At 38.1% G+C, this 16,221-nt stretch overlaps 1 non-coding gene across 1 annotated transcript; it reads left to right on the plus strand.

The window, feature by feature from the left end:
• The first annotated feature begins 7,520 nt into the window (after positions 1-7,520).
• On the plus strand, positions 7,521-7,623 carry LOC149144104 (U6 spliceosomal RNA). The gene has a single exon (XR_016265418.1). It is a non-coding gene; the product is annotated as a U6 spliceosomal RNA (small nuclear RNA).
• Positions 7,624-16,221: the final 8,598 nt, after the last annotated feature.

A 16,221-nucleotide genomic window follows, 5' to 3' on the forward strand; every position in this document is an offset into this window, starting at 1 on the left:
CCCTTGGTGAAGCCACCCAATGGTGTATGGTTGTGGATGTGCTGTGGTCGGTAAGCCCAACCGCTTCACGACCTCTGCCGAAATGAGGTTCTTTTGACTCCCGCTATCAACAATGAACTGTATCGGGGAGCCCTTTACCCACATTTGGGAGTGGAAGAGACGCTCCTCCTCCTCTGGATCTTCGGGTTCATTTTTCTGGATCTTTGCGGTAGCAACAGTGGCGCTGGGATCCGCATCAATGATCTGCTTCCCTTTTTCATACCCCTTATCGGGTTCTGACTCAGAGTCGGAACATGCATCTGATTCTGAAACCTTTAGCTCAGCCACCAGTGACTGCTTGGCCCGACACTCACTTGTGTTGTGAGTGGAGCTCTTATGGAACTCGCACCATTTTCCAGTGTCCTTTCTCGGCTTCGCGGCGTTGCTCTTTGCTTGCAGCTTCGGCTGGTTGTCTTGGGCTGTCCCACCTTGGCTTTGTCCTTTGTTCTGTGGTTTAGGGGCACCTTTCCCCTGCTTTGGATTCGCAGATCCAAAGTCTCGCTTCTTTTGTTTAAACTTCTGCTCGACCTTGACGGCATACCGGTATGCTGCGCCGAGCGAGGGGATGTTTAGGAACTGTATTTCTTCCTGGATGTACTTTTGCAGGCAGCCACGGTATTTGAGTATCAAATGTTGCTCCGAATCCTTGATACCCAACTTTGTGCGAAGGGTATGGAAAAGATTGGTGAACTCTGGCACGTCTTGGTCCCTTCCCTGCCGCAGCGTGGTCCACTTTATGTATTCATCCTCATAGCTTCTGACAGGGTAGTACTGCTCCTTGATGGCATCCCGGAACGAATCCCAGGTGGGTGCGGCTGAAAATAGTGAGCCAGTACTTTCATCCTTCTACTCGCAGTAGGTTTCCCACCAGTCCTTGACGTGGGGGGCTGCTTTGAGAAGAGCAAAAACAATCTTTTCCCGACTCGAAAATTCATGAACAGAAAAGTAACCCTCTAGCAGATTTAACCATTTATCTATGGCATCGGCGTCTATCTGACCCTCGAATATGGGGATTTCAAAATTAACTTGTACCTTAAAGGGTGTGGCGTTTCCAGAGGAGCTGCTGGAAGCCGATGCGCCGCTTCTGGGTAGCCGCTGAAGGATCTGCGCAAAGCTGTCCATCATCGCGTTCCGTTGTCGCTCGAGCGCTTCTTCGAGCAAGATTTTGATGGGATCTCCTGCCCCCTCGTCTTTCTTCTCGTCTGCCATGGGAGGCCGTCGGGATTTGCGAGGCTAGTCTTGCAAAGGTTCAACCAGTTCAAGCCCTAACTCCTTATATCCCGACCTTGTTGGGGACATGCAAAGAAAAACAGAGAAAAAGCAGACCGCTCTGATACCACTGATCTGGATTTAAACAGGAACGCAACAAATTACAGAGATAACCATATACACAAATATGCAGCGGAAATAATACTTCATTTCATTAATGGAAAATACTGAAATATGCTTACAAACAGAAATGGAAATAAACTAGCTAGGGCGATGTAGCTTATCTCTGAGAAGAGATGTGATGGCTACATGCCTCTGAACTGTGTTACAATGAGGCTTGAAGGCCTATTTATTGTTGAGAAACAATGGAAAAAACCCTTATCATTCCAAAACCTAACCCTAGGAGATGAAACGCCAAGCTGTGGGCCCCGTTTGGGGGTAAGTTGGTACATCAACTTCCCGGGGTCGTAACTTTGGCATATGATCTCCGTTTGACGCGTACAATAGCTCATTAGAAAGATCTATCCGAGCACTATCATTGTTGGAATGGGCAACACCAGTCCATTCCATGGACTCGTGTTGCCATCGGATTCCCCAAAAAACGTCGTTTAGGGCCTCAAAACGGCTCCGGAAGTTCAGGACCCAAAAAACTGCGAAAAATAGTAAGTTGTGCTACAATTAAGGAAACTGAAAATGCTGAGAAAGACAATGGTGGGGGTCCAGGTGGACTTGGCAGGTGGCCACCAATATCCACCTGGATCACCTGACATCATATAAATGTCTCCTACTCCCAACGGTCTATTACCATTGTTTCCAGCTAATAACCCATGTTCAATGGGTTGAGGAGATGCTCCCGCAAAAGTACCAGACAATGACTGATACCCAGAGGGAACAGAAGGACCGCCATACAAGAAAGATTCAGGAGATTGAGTGAACACGGACGACTGACCAGACATATTTACAGGAGTATAAATACCTCTAGGTGGAAAAGGAGTTTGAGGTGGAGAAAAGCTTATCCCTGAGTTGTCTAAATAATTGGTTAACGAAAGGTACCAAGTAGTACTTCTAGGAGGGCTGTAAAAGATGGATTCACGCTCCCTTAGATCAATAGTAGGTTGATCTTCAAGGATAGATACGCCTAATTCTTCCTCTGGAGCAAGTTCTTCAATAGCTATCAAACCAGCAGGAAGATTTTTGGTAATGACTCTTTCTACCCCAGGTGAATCCGGTGCACTAGAAGTTGGAGTAACAGGTTCAGATACTTCAGGTTCTTCGCCTATATCACTAGTAGATGAAAAACTACTAGCAAGCTCGGAAACTGCAACTGCTTCGGGATTATAACCTGTTTCTAGACCTTGGTAATCTGGATGGACTACCAATGACGATTCTCCTTCTTCAGGTGAACCTACTTTACTGCCACTAGGAGTTACAAGGACCTTTAAACCTTCGTAATGACTCGGGACGTCTTGAGGAGGTTCACCCCGAAGTCTACGGGACTTCCTCAACAATTCGGCCACGGTAACAATCTCAGGAGACTTGCCCCGAAGTCGACGGGACTGTCTCGGTAATTCCGCCACAGTTAAAAACTTTTAACTACTGCACACGCAAACAAAGTAAAATCTCAAAGCAAACCACCTAAAGTCTCTAAAGAACCAAACAAATTTGAATCATACGCCTAAAGAATCTAGGGCGTCAAACCATACACAAACAGTAGCCTTCCGAACCAAAAACACTAGTTGGTGATGAAGCCCAACATCGCCGAATTCAGTACAGAAGTGGAGGGTGGAACAGTTACCCCGGCAACCTGCTTAATGAATAGACCGGCACAAGTTCCTCCACTTTAACCGTCTCGAGTGAAGTGAACCCCCCGGAAAATCCAAGTGAGTCTAGTCGACGTCTGCTCCAGGTACAGTGGGATCTTCCCTCCACCGTCACCTCGGTAGAATCCTAAAGATAATGGTCACTAAGGTTACCAACAGCAACGAATGCACCTGGGGGAACAGTCTACACTCCGACAGCACGCAAGGGCAGAGTATCAAGCTCAATCCCCTTGCCGGCTCCTTGATAATAATCCAAGGTTTACCGACAAGTGACCCCTGGCTCCTCGACAATGGTTAATCCGAGGTTTACCGTTTGTAATACGTGCGTGTCTGGCGTCGTTCCCAACGAGGGAGGATTGATCCCCTCACTGGTTCGGACACGAGCTCGTGCTTCTCCTTTAAGAGGAGCTTTCCCAGAGTACAAATGAAACAGTTGGATTTATCCTACCACAAGATGAGCTACTTGTTTGGTTTTGCTGTCTTGGAGAGTTAATTACTCTCCTACTCCAAGACACTAGCCTGATCTATATTGGTGTTTTAGAGCCCTAGTAAATAAAAAGTTACTAAGTTGATTTTAATTTAAGCGTTAATTTTATGGCTTTCTTTAAGACAAAAGGTAGTGGAGATGAAACTGATGGTGTGTAGACTCGACCGAAATCCACTAAAAAGATGCACTTAGGATGATTTATACTAATTTTTTCATTTTCAATGAATTCCCTAGCTAAGAGAGTTGGAGAATGCAAACTTGATATAAAAGCAACTTTCTTGGCAATGAAAACAAAGAAACAAACTCTTTATCTTTTCAAAACATACAAGACATGACCACTAATCACTTCACTAAAATTCCTTTTTCTTTCAAAGACACAAATGCTACGAAAGCAAACTTTCCTTCAAAAGATATTTTTGTATTTTTCCTAATTAATCAAGCATGTAAAACTTACTTTAACAAAAATCAAAGTTTAAAAAGCTATGGCAATCAAATCAACTCAATTTCACTCAAAAGAAAATCTAAGAGAAAAGCACCTAAAAGTAAATCTAACGAGTCAAAAGCTTACTAAAGATGATTCCTGGATGTTTTACTCAGTCAAAATGCAACTAAGGACTAGTTAATGCAGAACCAAAAACTAGTCACAACAAAAATCAAAATTTTTTGTTCTTTTCTCAAGAATAAAATTCAAAGTTCAAACAACAAACTTTTCGAGATTCGCAAAGAGAAGACACAAAGGTAGGTCTCTCACAAGGGTGAATTCTATGACAGGCCCGACTCCTAAGAGGACTGAACAAAACCAGGGAGATCCGAAGTTTGACAACCTCTAACGCCAAAGTCACTACAGGACCAGTTAAAACTCAAACCCTAAGGCAAAATCCCTATGAATTTCACTAAAACCCTCGACACTGACAAAACAAGCTTAGGTGAAGATTTATGGCAGAAAACCAGTGGATCTGGGCAGAAAAAACAAATTAAAGACAAAATCTAAAAGGCAAAAAGAAGAAAATTGATATTTTCTTAATTTTGACAGGGTACGCAGGCGACCTGTTTGCACAGGTGTGGGTACACTCTGTGCACAAAATGACAGTGCGTACAGGTACGCACTGTGCTCAACTCAGAGGCTGCGTACTTCTAGCAAAACAAAGAAAAACTAAAATCTAATTTAACCCTAAGCTAGCCCACCCAAAAACACAGTCAGACAGCCAAAAACCAGAAAACAAATAACTTTTCTCAGATCAAAAGTTGATACAAAGGAAAAAACATTCACATCAATGGATTCCCCAGTGGAGTCGCCATTTTGTCATGTGGAAAGAGTCGACAGTGCGGACACAAACCGACCTCCCTAGAAGAAAACGCTTTCTAGTGACAAACAAGACAAATAAATCCTACCTTTCTTTAAACATGCATTGCAAATACAAGTAATCAGGGGATCTTTAACATACCTTTAGTCCAACGCTTTGTAGTAGTCCAGCCTCGCCGATCCGGATGAGCTCCTCCTTCTCTTCGAAACCTGCATTCACTAACAAGCCAAAAGATTAAATAGCACCTGATAAACTCATAAAACAATACATATCTATCATACAAACCAAGGAGTATATGAAACAAACCATGAATAACAATCTGTTGAGAAAAATAAGTTCATTTGCATTAAAAGGTAACAAAAGGAACCATTACAACCTGAGCCTTGGTGTTGTGCAAGTCCCTCCTAGGGTCCAGCAAGAGTTTTCCTTTACTTTGATCAGCTCACCCACTCTCAAATAAGGCTAGGAAAGGATGGGAATCTCTCCTCTCAAGCTTTACAAGTGAGTCCTAATTCCAGCAGCATCTACCCTTAGGAATGTTCAGCTTTCAACCTCCCTCCATTTGGCCCAATGTTTGTATTTATAGTGCTCTAGAGGAAGTTATTCAGGTCCACCATCAATGGGATAAGCCCCTCTTTGGATGGGATAGCTCCCCTCTTGATGGGATAAGTTCCTCTTTGGTAGGGATACATGAACCATCTGGAGGCGCTTCATACATGTCAAACAAGCTTCTAGAATGCTCTAGAAATGACCACAAGTAACTTTTTTGGAGTGAAACTTGCGCCTTTTGACCTTTACAGGAGTACGCACCCATTGCTTTACAGACAGAGCGTACATGTACGCAGGTATTGTGAACTTGGGGTGCATACACGCAGGTAAGGCTAAGAGAAACTGTGTACCCAGAGATATATAGTTTTTTAATGACTTTCTCTCTTTTTTGGAGTTTGACATGGAGAGCAGAGGCATGAGGCTTGCCAAGGAGGATAGTATGACAGTTGATGGAGCCATACTAACTGCAAATAGTCATGGTGACATTTTTTAGTGTAACACCCCCACATATTTGAAGTACTTTGATGCAAAAGAGAACATTGAACCCACCTATGAAGAGCATTCAAGAGAATTTATGCACCATTAAAGAAACAAATTTAGGATCCAAATGAAGTTCATAATCTTGATCAAAATTAGGAATAGGAAGTGGAGGCAACTAAAAGTTGTGTTGATGTGATGTGGTTGGGTGATTGAATGTAGGGCCTCTTTTGAATGAATTCTTGAAAAACAAATGACTCCTATCAAAGTAAAGGTGTTAAGAAAGAAATATGTTTCTCAAATTGAATGAATGTACCATAAGTTCTTCAAAGAAGAGTCAAATGGATGGTGATGAGAAAGATAGGTTCTATAAAGCAAGAGTGAGTGGGTCGAGAGAGAGAAGTAAAAATATTGTTTGTCCTAACTTATTTAGGGGCCACGACTAGCTTTTCAATATCACAAGATAGACCCATGGGGCATTCTATACCCAATGACTCTATTATGAGCCTTATGCCTTAAAAATGGTAAGAAGTAAATCAATATAATATACTTCGAGGGTAGAGCCTCCTTTTACAATGAATACAAGATAATATAAGATATGGTGATCCTAACACTAGGTCTCCTTGGTATATATACAAGAGAAAAAGGGTGCAATTATAATGAAAGGGATTAATGAAGGTTCTAGTCTACATAACAATATAACAATAGAAATGTAATAACTCAATATATAGAGCTTAAAGGGGTTTTATGGTTAATATGATGCATGCTTATGACTTAACATGATCCTCCCGATCAAACAAGTCTTATCCTCAACACTTGACTAATTGTAGATGTTTCTACATGAATAACTCATCTTCCCATGTCCCCTTTTTCCACTGGCAGGTTATGATTTTTTAGGCACTTAATCTTTGTTTCATAGATAGTTTCTAGTTCTAGCATGATTTTACCTTCTTAATTAATCTTTGGTAAAATGTTTTAGACTAGGATATTGTCACTAGTTAACTTATTTATGTAAGAAATATGGAGTCAACTCCAATTTTTAAGCCATTCTTGAATCTTATGCAATACCTTATAGAGGCCATAATAACTTGGTTTAATTTATCTAGACATATACACCATAAACCATCAATTTTTGTAACCGTCATCATTGGTGAAGAGAAAGCACTATGGCTTGGTCCAATGATGCCATCCTCACGCATATCTTGAGTTATATTCTCAATTTCACTCATATATGAATATGAACACCTATAAGGCATAATATTAAGTGGTACATTTCTAGGTTTCAAATTAATAACATAATCATGATCTCGAGCAGGTGGAATACTCTTTGGAATCCCTCCAAATACCTTGGAATGATTGTTGATAACTTTTCAGAGATCCACTATAGTAGAGGATATAGATGTGTCAATATCTACTGAGCACAATGATGTAATTACACACTAGTGTCCCTTTTTGAGTACTTTTTCCATCCTATTGGAGCTTATCACTCTATAGGGTTTCCCTTGGACTCCTCTAAATTCAATTTCCTTTCTCTCTAAGTAAAATATCATGAAAATTAATGATATTAAAAATTAAGGGCCATTGTTCCCAATGATTGTAATTATCGGATCCCTAAGACAACATCAATACCACTTGGTCTCTTCGGAGACATCCGATAAAATTGGAACAATACAGAGAAGATTAGCATGGCCCCTAAGCAAGGATGACATGCACAAATCGAGAAATGGTCCAAAAATTTTTTATCAAGGGGAAAAGAATCAATACCACTTATTTGGATTGAAATCATGGGAATATCCACTAAATAATCCCCCATATTAAACTTCATACTATGGCACTTCCATGAAAAATTTATGGTACCTGCATTTGCAATCATCACTTGAAATTCTAGTTTTGAGAATACAAAGCTATTATGTTTGATTGGAAATTTGTAACTAATGAAGTTATGGGTATTTCCAAAGACAATCAACACTATTATCTTTTTCCTTTTTATATACGTTCTATCTGGAGGTTTTTTGGAGTATTCATGTTAGAAAATGTATGACATGATATTGTTGGAGTAATATCTTCTAGCTCTAGATCTTACGAAATTTCCAATTCTTGATCTTCTTCATGTTCCCGATCTAGTAGAATAAATTTTCCTTGTTGTGTTTATACCCCATACTATACTTGTTATCACAATTGAAACATAGCCCTTTTTCTCTTCTTTTCTCCACTTGCTAAGGATTCAATCTTGTCGGTTGAGTGAGGTTAGGATAGGGAGCTTAATGCTCTCTATAGTTGTGAGTTACCACTCTTTTAGTGGCCATATTTCTACTTTTAACTTTGATTTCCATACTAAAATCACACTCCAGGGATATGGGTACAAAGAGATGCACCTCATGTTGGATGCTTTCCATTAAATTTCCGATAATGAAGTATAACAAATTATCCTTTGAAATGTTCCTCACCTTGAGACTAAAATTTTGGAATTGTTGAATGTGGTTTGGGTGAATGCATGAAGATGGGTTACACTTTTTGGAAAGTGCACAAGTTGGGAGGGAGTAAAAGGAAGCTTGCTCGAGTAATATTTTAGCCATAAAATGAGCTATTTGAGGCCTTAAAAATAAACCCTTGATCTAACTCCTATGTAACCCAAAATTGCATATGAGCTCAATCAAACTATTTTTTTTAAATTCTTGCTGAAAATGCAACGGGGAGTTTATGGTTCAAAGCACTTGATCGAGCCCTTGTTTAACTATGTCAAGAGCCCAATCGAGGGTTTATGAAACCCTCATTCGAACTATTTCAAATTTTACCTTAAGCATTTGATCAAGCTTTTTAAGTGCTTAATCATGCTGTTGAGGGTCTTAAAAATATCGTTTTAGTTCCCTTCTATAGATTTCTCTGCAACACTATTTTGTACCTTAGTGGACATTATGCAAAATTTGTCCTTAAGTGGCGGAGTTGATCATGTTGGATTTGTGAAGGAATCCTCTATCCAATGGCATATGCCTTTGACTTTTTGGAATTCGTATGATATTTTTCATGTAATTTCTTTTAAACATAATGCTTGAATTTTTTTTGGATAGTTTCAAAGGCATTGAATAAAAATAATAACATGAAATATACAAAACGAAAAATATTTCATAAAATACAAATATCTTCTTTTATGAGTCTTCAAAATGGTACTCTTGGTTTTTGAATTTATTTAAATAGTTGTATATCTATCTATATGTATATATATATATATATATATATATATATATATATATATATATATATATATATATATATATATATATATATATATATATATATATATATATATATATATATATATATTTACGTGAACATGTGTCTGCAAAATGCAATTGAAAATGTACATTACCAACTTCCAAAAATATAGACTAAGTTATGCTATGTGAACAAACACATACCTCTTAAGTGTGAAAAAATTTGCAAGGACGAGCATTTCATTTAATGGAAATTGATAGATAATATGACACTAATTTTTTTTGCAAAAAATATCATTAGGACAAAAACATAATTCTCCACAAAATGTTTTTTCACTCCGAATCAAAATTCAAAAAGATTGTATGAATTCTGAGGGCTTCATAACAATAAAAGAATACAACTTTGAAATTTCATTGCCACATTTGGCCCAAAAGTGCAACCCATCTTCATGCATTCACTTGGTTTATTATTGGACTTGTTTTCCAAATATTTATCAATTGACTAAAGAATGTATTTCTCTTATTATCCCTATAATGTGTTATCAATTCCTTTATAAAAATGGACAATTATACAATATAATCCTTTTCACTTTCACAAAGCTATTGATACCATCCAAATTGATATTTTTCTAAATACATGGATACCATATTTACCTTTTGTAAGGATGCCACTTGGTGCATTTAAAAGTATAGCTCCATTTGGAATATCCATTTTATAGTATTGTTACCATCAATGATTAGTGGAAACTGGTAACCACCCATGGTATCACCTATGGTATTGAATGATGTAACTGAAGGAGGCACTAAAAATACTATAAATATTGGGCCTCACCTTTCAAAAAGTACATTAAATGTTCCATGATGTATATGTAATATTGTTTTCATTCCCATTTAATAAACAATTAAATTTTTGTCATATTGTTTTATTCTCTTTATTTTCAGTGTTGTTTAGTGTTTCGTTGGGGATGTATTTAGTTAACGCAAACTTTTATCACTATTCTCATGCTTAGTTTCATGGCAAGCTTCTCATCATCCAATCCTCTTGGATATTATCCTCCAAGATATAGATTAGACAACATTCTTCTCTCATGCCTTCGATGTTGACTGATCTAAATATTGGGGGTTAAGATCTAGGATGCTTGAACATCAAGAGAGGAGGAAAGAAAACATATAGATCTACCATGAAATTAATAACAAGAACATTGGTAAAATTTTAGGAACTGAATACATCACAAAGAGAGAGAGATATATATAATTGGAGAAGTATGATTCTATTAAAAATAACCATTACATTCAGTGAGGCCAATTTTGGGATGTTTCCTTCTTGACCTTCACTATCATCTTATTTCCTTCTTGTAAAGTGTCTTGTTGATAGATTCAACTTTGGTTAGGTTTAAATTTATCAGTTACATATTGATCAAGTACCATTTTACATAAAAAAAATTATGACTTTATGACTTATACATTTGAACTTATGGTATAACCCCCCTAAGATTCTAATCAATATTGATATGGATCTTGGGAGCTAAGATCTAGGAGTTTTGAATTCCTAGATGCCTTCCATGAAGCTAAGCAAGAGAACAGTGATTAAAGATTGTGTTAAATTAATACATCCCCAACAAAATAATGAGAAACAATAAAAATAAAGAGAGAAAACAAGACAATATGATAAATTTTGAGTCTTTATTATATGGGAATGAAAACACTATTACATCTATATCATGGAACATGGAATGTCCTTTTTGAAAGGTGAGGCCAATTATTTATAGTATTTTTGGTGCCTCCTTGACTTATATCATTCAATATCATATGTGTGTACCACTTTCCACTTATATAAATTAAACTTCCTTATATAGATCTTTGAAATGATGTAGTTCCTTGGTGCTACATTCAATCCTTGATGACTTGGTCCTTAGAGTTGATGAAAAATCATTATTTTATGATTCAATATTTGTGCTCTCAAATTATGTAACATAATATTTGTATGTAATTATGGTTCAACACATCTATTCTCCTTATTTTCATAATTTCTTGGGATCTCCATATGTTTTATACAAAGAATTTCCAAGAAATGGTTTTCCATGGAAATCATGGATTTTTTATTTCATTTCTATTTTGTATTTTTTTCCTTGATTTATTTTTGTATTTTTTTCCTTGATATATTTTTATATTTATTCCTTGTCTTCCTCCATATTTTGTTCCATTTTTTTTTTACTAAGCCTTTCACTTATGCTAATTGAGTTTCCAACTTGGATACCTGGTACTAGGAATCATTTATTTCCTATTGAGTTATGGATGATATTTTTGTAGTTTTAAATGGTGAAGTTATTTTTGAAGCACCCTTAGGAGCCATATGAGTAACTAATAATTGTCCTCTTTTTCATATTTACCACAAATTTTGAATCACCAAAAATATATATTCCAATTGAAAGTTCTGGTAATATTAAGTTGTGTACCTTTCAAAACCCTAAACTCTATACTATTTGGTGTTGTGTGTGGAGCATGATTGTTCAGAGGTCTTGTTTCAGCCGGATGTATACCCCAGGAAGTTTTGTACACCCCTCCACGCGGGGGGGGACTTGTCCCCCCCGCGGGGGTCCGGGGGGGCCCATCCCCCCGGCTGGGGGTCCGGGGGCCAGCAGTCCCCCGGCGGGGGCTCGGGGGCAGCGCCCCCGAAGCCAAAAATAAATGTAAAATTGCCTTGTAAAAGTATAGTAATTTCTAGTCAATCTGGGCCGTTCATTAGGCGGATGATTTGACGGTAGAACTTATGTTTAGTTTAGGGTTTTTTGCCCTAGAAGGCAACCCCTCTATTTGTATGAGGGTATTGTATTTGAGGCTGTGAAATAGATGTGTATTCTGTGAGCGAGAAACAGAGAGGTGAGACTGTGAGAGAAAACAGAGGATATTACAGCGGATTTGCTGTAGGTTGTGTCTCTTCATTTTGCTGGATAATAGAAAGGAAGGACTGGCTGTTCGGGGTGGACGTAGCCCAAACTGGGTGAACCACGTATATCTGTGTCTCTCTTGTTTTGTGCGTTTTCTGTGTTTATATTTCTGCAATATTTTATGTGTTCCATTGCTCCGTAATATATAATTTTCTAACATTTGGACATATGACCTTTATCCTGATTTATCTTTTGAATATAAAATTTTATCTTGTAATACTTGTAGAAATCCCCAAAAATATTGCAACTGTTAATGAAATCAAACTAATAACAAAAGATATAATATTTATTTTACTAAAAATTTTGCGAAATGAAAAAAATGAATAGACACACAATCACAATGTATCAATCACACATGAAACACAATTTATCTGGGGAACCCAACTAGGAAAAACCCCTCTTGCTTGTATTATCAACTGAACAATATGATGTATTACAAATAATATTTTTCAATCTTGAAGCCTCTGCAATATTCATCATCTCCTCTTGAAGAACTGCCCAACACTTAGCCAAATCAAACTCCAAGAAAGCTCGTGTTTCCTTGTGCAATTTAGCCCCTAGAAAATAGGAAATTCTCCTATTTCCTTGTGCAACTCCCAAGAGAAATAGGCTTGCTCAATTCTCAGGCATTTACACAAAACCTGTTATATAATAGTGATTACAATTGTGCCTCCATCCAGTCTCAATAGGAAATTTTAATTGCATGACGAACTAGAACTAATTTTAGTAGTTGGAACTAGTTCACTGAGAGTCAATTGAGTTAACAAAAGTCAAACTGCTCAACTTGTCTCTAAACTATCTATATTCTATATTAGAGATTAGTTAACTACACAAATTTGTCTCTAAACTATCTATATTCTATATTAGAGATTAGTTAACTGATAGATACTAGTAATTAACTCAATTATATTTCTAAATTATAGGAATCAATTGCACACAACTCATTGAAACCCATCTAACTCGAATTAACTAACAATAAACTAGTGATAGGCCACATCACACATGTTAAATAACAACTAAGACAAAATTTGAATTTGCTTTGTTGACTAGGCACAAGTCAAAATAATCCCTTCCTTGCTACAATTTTAACACTCCCTCTTAGTGAGGAATGGATTTTTGACAACCCCAATCCTCCTTCTATGGAACTTGAACTTTTCCCTTGATAGGTCCTTGGTCAAAATATCTTCATCCTGCTCCTCTATAGAAATGTATTGTAGCATGACATTCCTCCTCTAGACACAATCTCTAAGATGGTCATACTTGATGTCTATATGCTTAGACCTATCATGAAACACTAGATTCTCAAAGAGTTTTATACAACTCTGATTGTCACAATGGATCAACATAGGCTCCATCCCCTAACTAAAGAGTACTACCAGGAACTTCCTCGTCCAAATAGGCTTGCATGCTGCCTGACTGGTAGCCATATACTCGACCTCTATTATACTAAGTGCCACTGACCTCTCCTTCTTGTTCTACCAAGAAACTATAGTTTACCCAATACTAAATACTTCTCCTGAAGTGCTCTTTCTATCTGAGGGACTCCCTACCCAGCTTGCATGTATGAAGCCTTGAAGATTCACTCCATTAGTCTGTCTATACCACAATCCAAAGTTTGTTGTGCCACTAAGGTATCTCAAAGCATGTTTTAATTATTTTCAGTGGACCTTGGAAGTATCCACCATGTGTTTACTCAATTGGCTCACAAAAAAATAAATATCAGGCCTTGTGTTCACCAGATACATCAAGGGCTAAATCAATTGTCTGTAGATAGTACCATCTACTGCATCTACTGTGGAGGCAACCTCCTTCCTCCTATTAGTACCTAGAGGAGTATCCATGGGTTTCCAATCCTACATGCAGAATCCTCGAAGGATATCAGAGGTGTACTCCCCCTATCCAACAAATATATCTCCATCTCCTTGCTAAACCTCCATGCCAAGGAAATAGTGCATCAAACCCATATCCTTCATCTCAAATTATCTAGTAAAGTCCTCCTTTAGGTACTGGATTAAATTGTCATCTCCTGCCAGAATTAAACAATCCACATAGAGTGCCAAGATTAGCAGACTACCATCTCCCATAATATAGTAGAGATTGGCATCTCCTTCACTCTTGGTGAAGTCCAATCCTCTGAAATAATTATCTATGCAAGTGTATGAGGATCGGGAGCCTACTTGAGCCCATATAAAGCTCTCTTCCGCCTACACACATGTGTTTCTTTGTTGTTTCTCAATGTAGATCTCATCCTCAACCACACCATTGAGAAAGACAGTCTTGACATCCATTTTATGGATCCTCCACCCCATCTACACAACCAATGCGAGTATGGTCCTTATACATGAGTACCTTTCCACTAGGGAAAATGTCTCCTCATAATCAATCCCCTCAATTTGAGAGAATCTCTTTGCCACAAATTTGGCCTTGGACTTCTCAATATTGCCATCTACTGCATTTTTCACCTTATATAACCACTAGGAGCCAATAAAAAATTTTGCCTCAGGTGTAGGCATGACCTTCAAAGCATCATTCTTCATGATGGATTCATACTCCTCCACCATGGAATTTACCCACACCTACTGGAAAGTAGCCTCTTCAAAAGAATATTGCTCAAAATCTATCAATTTGGTCATGAGTGCCCCGTATCCTATGTATCTATCTAGTGATCTATGTTATCTATGTGAGGAACTAGGAGCTCCAAATTACTCCTAAGCTTCCCGCGCTAATCTATCAACCATCCTGGTCCTCTTCCTCCATTATTCAAGAGTTGATGGTGAGTGGAAGCCTCCACTCGACCTGCTCTCTACTCCTCATCATGTGGTTGCTCCACATCATCCTCCTGGAATGCTCTCTTTCCCTTGGGTAAGGACTGACTTTGTGAATCTGACTAAGGCTCCTCCTTGGGAGCTAGAATCTCCTCATATGGTGACATGCTCAACTATTACTCTAGAGAAATCATCATGGATTTCTCCTCATCAATTCTCACATCCCTTCTCAAAATAGTTCTTTTGAGAGAGGGAATTTACACCCGGTAAATTTGTTTTGTCTTAATTTATCCCACTTCTTCCTATAATATTTGGACACATGATAATACACTATGGACCCAAAAATGTGAAAGTGGGAGACATCTGAATTTCTACCAGTGAAATCCTCTTCAGGTGTGATCATCCCAAGAACCCTGTGAGGACTCCTATTCTTCAAGTACACAACTGTGTTGCATGCATTTTCCCAAAGTTATAATGGAAACCCTTGGTCATGCAACATTTCTATAGAAACCCCAATAATACTCTTTTTATTCCCCTCTGTAACCCCATTATGTTGAGGATTATGGGGTGTAATCAACTCCCTCCTAATTCCCTCTTTGGCACATAAATATTTGAAGGAATTTGAGATATACTCTCCTCCATTATCACTCCTCAGAGACTTGATTTTATTCCCTATCTCTTTCTCCAATAAGGCCTTGAAATTAACAAACTTGGAATAGAATTCATATTTTTTCTTCATGAAATAGATCCATCACTTACGGGAGAAATCATCAATAAAAATCACATAATACTTGTTCTTACCAAGTGAAACTGTGGAGAAAGGGCCACACACATCTGAATGAAATCTCTCCAGAATAGCTCCAACTCTATTACCTTGGCCCTAAAAGGAATTTTTGGCATATTTACCAAGAGTGCATCCCTTGCACACATAAAAGTTTTCAAGGGTGATTGAAGGTGTCCCAGTGGTGATCTACTTGAGTATTTCCAATGCACCATGATGTAGGTGTCCCATGTTCTTGTGCTAGAACTCTCCAACATCTCGACCCTGAACCAACTTTGCCTTGCTACTCAAGGTTGTGCATGCATCCACCCCTAACTTGTAGAGGTTTATGCTCCTGACACCAATTTTTTTGACCTGACCTAAAGTAGAATGCTTAAGGTAGGATTTCCCTTTGTTGAACACTACATCATACCCTTTGTCTTCAAGGACTACTACTGAGACAAGTTTTTTCTTCAATCTAGGGATATACATCACATTATTAAGGTGGAGAAGGGAACCAAACTCCCTCTTAAAGATTACTATACCAACTCCTTTGCTCATATATCTCCCATCATCTCTAAGCTCAATATGGAGTTTCATGTATTTCTCCTCCAATCTACTGAAGAACTCTTTATTCCATGGCATGTGCAA

The sequence above is a fragment of the Pinus tabuliformis genome, chromosome X (genome assembly GCF_031772625.1).
Source record: "Pinus tabuliformis cultivar Carrire ecotype Pingquan chromosome X, CPIR1, whole genome shotgun sequence".
Classification (NCBI taxonomy): Eukaryota; Viridiplantae; Streptophyta; class Pinopsida; order Pinales; family Pinaceae; genus Pinus; species Pinus tabuliformis.